Source organism: Pongo abelii, chromosome 8 (genome assembly GCF_028885655.2).
Source record: "Pongo abelii isolate AG06213 chromosome 8, NHGRI_mPonAbe1-v2.0_pri, whole genome shotgun sequence".
Classification (NCBI taxonomy): domain Eukaryota; kingdom Metazoa; phylum Chordata; class Mammalia; order Primates; family Hominidae; genus Pongo; species Pongo abelii.
The window spans coordinates 119,312,137-119,318,253 of record NC_071993.2 but is presented as its reverse complement, the minus strand read 5'-3'; positions in this window follow the sequence as shown (position 1 = coordinate 119,318,253).

The following is a 6,117-nucleotide window of genomic DNA, read 5'->3' as shown; positions in this document are numbered from 1 at the left end:
AGGACAAGCTGAATGAAATTGGGAAGTAGATTTAACTTTTGTGGCAGGCTGGTCTCTAGATGTTTAATTTGCATAAGAAACAGAATGGAACAAAATGTACTTGGGCCAAACGGTATTTGATACTTGCTCTGATAAAAGGCAGGAGGCTTCTATTTTTCCTGGTAAGTACCCCTGCCCCCATACCAATGCCCCAGCCCATCCCCTCTCTGCTTTCCAACACTCTCTCTCCCTCACAGGAAGATGGAGGGGGAGGAGGTGCCACTGGGAGATGGAATGCAAAAGCAAAGTCTTTCACTGAGAAGCACACTGAATTTTGCTATTTCTTCAAAAACACATAAACTGAATGGAAGATCTTAACATTCACAGGACCTTGAGTGAGCCCAAGAACGGGAATTTTATGGCAGACTTATCTAAAAGATGAGCTTGTCTGTCCTGTACCTTTCTTTTGTGAATTGCCTAGCAATAGAAGGTACCTATTCTATTTGAAGGCCCTGAATGATTTGGGAAAGCTGCGGCCAGAAACAAAAGCGTTTCCATTTGCAAAATTCCACTCAATATTTTCATTCACAGCCTAGAAATCATACAGGCAATGAGTCATTTGATAAACAACACCAGTAAACCCATACTGAGGTAACAGATAATACTTCGGACATAATGCTAGCAAGCGTGCATTAAAGATTAAAAAACTGCTTTATTGACTTATTTTTTAGAATACTCTATTTTAAGTTCATTAAATGTTAAATGAACTGCATTGTTTCCTTAAAGCTCTGAATCAAGCCTTCTTCCACTTTGTGGGAGACTCTGTTTGCCAATTTGCAAATGAGTGGGTGTTTCCGTGCAGGCTTCAGTGGCTCAAACCTCACACTACTCCCCAGGAATTAACAATTCCCCAGAGAAAGTGGTAGAAAAGGAGAACTGAGAAGTGAGAAAAGATCCACTGGTAATAGTGCATCAGGAATTAAGAGTAAGACACCCTGCCTCCCCCATCTCTCACCTGACCCTGAAGCTATCAGCTTTAGAAACCCACATTGCTCTAGGCAGATAAACTGGCCCCTCCAGGAGATCTTGGTATCTTTTCTGGCTAATTTCTAAGCAATGCCTTGACCTTTCCCTCAGAAGAGGGGGACCCACAGTCACATCTCTTATGGCCCCATCAGCCCCTCCCTTACCTGTCTCCCCCTCTCCCTCCTCACCCCCACTGGCAATCATCAGGCTGAAGAACTAAAAATTGCTCCTCCTCAGATCAAGTTTAGGGATCTCATTACTGGTCTAAAACATCCAAGGCAAATAACTTATTCTGTTCTTGAAACCTCCCAGAGAATCATTCGTTTATTCTTTTATTTATTTACCCAGTCATTCATCTACCAAATATGTAATGAGTGTGTGTTATTGCCGGGCAGTAATCAACTATCCATCTGTATCTGTGTCTACATCTTCTGCTTGGGGTAAATGTAAGGATATGGAGGAAGGGCACAAGTGGGCTTCAGAGATAAAGAATAATGGGGCAGAGAGGAGTCATTGACTTTAGATGGCCTGGTGGAGAAAATCTCTTTGAAGAGAGACTTAAGATGAGGCCTGAGGCCAGGCGCAGTGGCTCAGGCCTGTAATCCCAGCACTTTGGGAGGCTGAGGAGGGCGGATCACGAGGTCAGGAGTTTGAGACCAGCCTGACCAACATGATCAAACCCTGTTTCTACTAAAAATACAAAAATTAGCTGGGTGTGGTGGCGCAGGCCTGTAATCTCAGCTACCCAGGAGGCTGAGGCAGGAGAACCGCTTGAACCCGGGAGGCGGAGGTTACAGTGAGCCAAGATCACGCTATTGCACTCCAGCCTGGGCGAAAAAAAAAAAAAAAAAAAAAGATGAGGGCTTTAGGCCAGAATGGGTGACAGTGGGATTTGTGCAGATGTGTATGCACGTGTATGTGTGTGTGTGCATGTGTGCACATATGTGTAGGGGCAGTGTATTCTAGACAGGGGGTATGATGCTTAAGGAGGCTCTAATGCAGGATGGAGACTTTCATTTATCAACCGTCACATGTATGTGTGTGTGTGTGTGTGTGTGTGTATATATATGTATATATGTGTATATATGTATATATGTGTATATATGTATATATGTATATATGTGTATATGTATATATGTGTATGTGTATATATGCGTATATGTGTGTATATGCGTATATATGTGTATATGTGTATATATGTATATATGTGTATATATGTATATATGTATATATATGTGTGTATATATGTGTATATATATGTGTATATGTATGTATATATATGTGTATATATATGTGTATATATATGTGTATATATATGTGTATATATATGTGTATATATATGTGTATATATATATATACCCCCTGGCTTCTTCCTTAGGCCCAGTCAGAGGCTAACCACGTCAGATATCATCATAATTATGCTAGACCTGGGATGAGTTCCATTTCCCTTCGTGTCTGTGACAGTTTATTGTAGAGGTTATGCTTAGTCCTCAGACAGTAAGAAGATGTAGAGGGAAGAAGCAGCAGAAGAAAAGACCTATAGAAACATCTTGTGTGCTACCACTAGGTGACTATGCAGTTGGAACCACGCTTCTCTTCACTTTGTTCCCAGATGCCTACATGCTTTAGATGGGTACCATACATGTCAAATATGTGGCACACATCTGGCTGCTTCCCCCTTCTGCATCCATGCCAGACATTATTAATCAAGACAGTCTTCCCCTCTAGCCTCTAGCATGACCTCAGAAGCATTCTCACCACCGTACTCCAAGCAGACATTAATAATCAATTGGAATTAGCATATGAGTTGAAACCCATTTGTGATCTCTAGTGTAAGCAACTGTACTGCTTCTAAGGCTGAGAGATATACCCTTATGGCACCATGCACTTCTCCTTCATAATAATTATCATTGCTATGATAGTTGTGACTATTTTGCATGAAGTTCCTTTACTAGACTGAAAGCTCCATTAAGGCAAGCCTTCCATCTGGGTTTTTGTTCAGCATTAAATCATTAGCTTCCAACATAATACCTAGCACATAGCTGATCTAGCAAATGATTTACTGAATGTGTGAATAACACAAAGATGTTCTTTGGAAGAAGTCAAAGTACTTTTCAAGTTGCAACACAATGCCGCAAACACTACTAGAATACTACTCGCCTCTGTTGAAGGCATTATTCTGTATTTCTTTGTGAAGCCAATTAGATTTTGGCCAGTTAGCATATGTAGACTCAGGCAGACTCCTTCCAAGGCCCTCTCTGAGTTTTCTTCAGCCAACTCCTTGCAGTCAGTACTAGTTCTCAATACTAGTTTTAATTCCTACAGTTACTGTAGGCACTATTGCTTAAGTGTTTCTGAGGAGCAGGCCGTTTCCACATTGCACTAAAGGGGTTTCTGGGCCAGGCGTGATGGCTTATGCCTGTAATTCCAGCACTTTGGGAGGCCAAGGCAGGTGGATCACCAGAGGTCAGGAGTTCGAGACCAGCTGGCCAACACGGTGAAACCCTGTCTCAACTGAAAATACAAAAATGAGCTGGGTGTGGTGGTGGGCACTTGTAATCCCAGCTACTTGGGAGGCTGAGGCAGGAGAATCGCTTGAACCTGGGAGGCAGAGGTTGCAGTGAGCTGAGATTGTGCCAGTGCACTCCAGCCTGGGCAACAACAGCAAAACTCCATCTCCAAAAAAAAAAAAAAAAAAAAGGGAGGGGGAGGGGTTCTATATAACTGTAATGCACATACTTGCCAATATTTTCTTTGCTCTAAGAACCAAATTTTGCGTCTTGGGATCAGGGGTGAAAGTACTTTCAAAATCCTACAGCTCTGTCAGTACTTTCTCTACAAAATGCAAGCTTGACACTGTGATTAAATGAGTTTTAAATGATTTCTTATACCAAATTCTGAGTAGTTTCATTTTTCTGTTCTTCTTGACCCTAAGTATGTGGTCTCATTTGTTTAATAAGCAGGGATAATTATGCTAATTAAAGCTATTGAGCATTTCTGACCTTGGAGAATTGCAATGCCTATGTTAAGCATTATAGGGAAAGTTGAAAACGGGAAGTTACACAGGTAGTTTCTATTATGGCACTCCAACTGCTTTTAAAGACTAAAGAGCAATAGTTTTGATTATGGAAAGCAAAAGTGAGTTATAAACAATAGCATATTTTCTATCATATCATCTATAATTCATTATTTGAGAGAGGAAAATATGAGCAGTAAGTTTATGTTGCAAGCTTTCTTCACATGGTAATAATTAAAATACAATGGATTGATCAGCCTTCTGATTTCCGAAATGCAATTCTTTGCTCATACAGCCTCAAGCTTTAACTAGAGGGAAATGGTAATTAAAATGGATTAATTGATCAACAGCTGCAAGAATGGCAAAATGCTAGAGTAATATAAATATACAGTTATGGTTTCATTTTCCAGCCATTTCCTTAAAGCCACAGACCCAAGGCTGTGATGGACCCATGGGAGAGGATATAAAAGATTCTGAAGCTGGAGGTCCTTCCTTTCTTGCCAGAGCCTTTGGAAATGGGGAGTAGAAATGTTAAATGATTTCAGAAGTTGTAGATGATTGAAGGCCATTGCATGGAAACTAGGAACCAGATCACTCTGGAAATCAGAAGACACGAGCAATTGAGAAATATTAAGAGCCAAAGTGTTCTACAGACTATGGGGGTGGATACTGGGTGATGGGGGATTTCGTATTGATGTTTTTAAGTGTTGATGAATGAGTAGTGTCTCCATATCCAGACAATTCATATCCACTCTTCAATGACAAGCTCAAGGCTATGTGCTATGTGATGCCATCTCAGATCCCCCTACTTCTGGGGACTTTGAACTTTTTAAACTTAAAACTTATGTTGTCTACATCATGTATGTGGCTGCTATGTATGTGTCTTGTCTTCTTAAATTGAGACCTTGTATATCTTTGTATTTCCCATAATGCTAAAATATGTTTTAATGATTATTTATTGAGGGATTATTAAGTCAGGTTCTGTGCAAGAATGAATGGATGGATGGATAGATCGATAGATGGATAGATAGATAGATGTAAAGCCTCAAATCTTAGTGGCTTTATATGATAGAAATTCGTTTCTTACACATGTGAAGTTTCAAACAGGTATTCCCAACTGGTAGGTGGTCTTCCCATGGTCACCCAAGGACTTGAGCTTCATGTATCTCATGGATCTGTCCTCTTCTGGGTCCTTGGAGTTCTCTATATCAAGCTAGCAAATAGGAAAAGGTTATGGAGGATCGTCAATGGAAAATCTGAAAAGACCAGTCCTGGAAGTGGCACATGTCAATTCCACTCAGTTTATTGGCTGGAACTCCATCATGTGGTGACATCTAACTTCAACTGTCTGCCCATTGAGAAGGGGAAATGGGTTTTGGTGAACACTTAGTAATCCAATACATATAGTTACTTTCTGCAAGACTGTATGTCTATCTGTCTGTTTATCTATGTATCTATCTATCTATGAGTGGGTTTTATTATTCCTGTTTTACAGATAAGAAAGTTGAAACTTGGAAGATTAAGTCACTGGCTGGGATAAGTGCTGGTGCTTGAATTTGACTCATGGTTGTCAGTTCTAAAGCCACCCTACTCTCCTTGCTTAATAATTTGGATTCTTACACCATCCCATTGTTTGCTCTTTCCCATCACCATTCTTATTCAGGCTTTCCAATGACCTAACTGACCTGCTGTAATAACCCCAAACCACTCCCCTTGATGTCAGCTGACCAGGCAAATTATTGACAGATCAATCTTCTTAAAAGACAGCTCTGATCTTATGAATTCATAGCCTGAAAACCTTCAGTAAACACTCAGCAAATATTTGTTAACTGACTCCCTAATGAATAAAAAGTAAAGGACTTGGCATGGGTTTAAAAGGCCCCCATAGAGAATTATCCAGAAAGAATCTGGACAATTCTGAGCATATACACTGGGTCCCAGAATGTCCTAACACTCTGTAGTAAGCCCTGGAGAAGGCTGTGCTCACAAACAGCAACCTGTTGATTCTGGGTTATCAGAATAATAATTTCTGTCCTGATTTTATTCCAGAAATGGTTAGGTATCTTACTCCCTGCAAACCTTTAGGATTGATCACA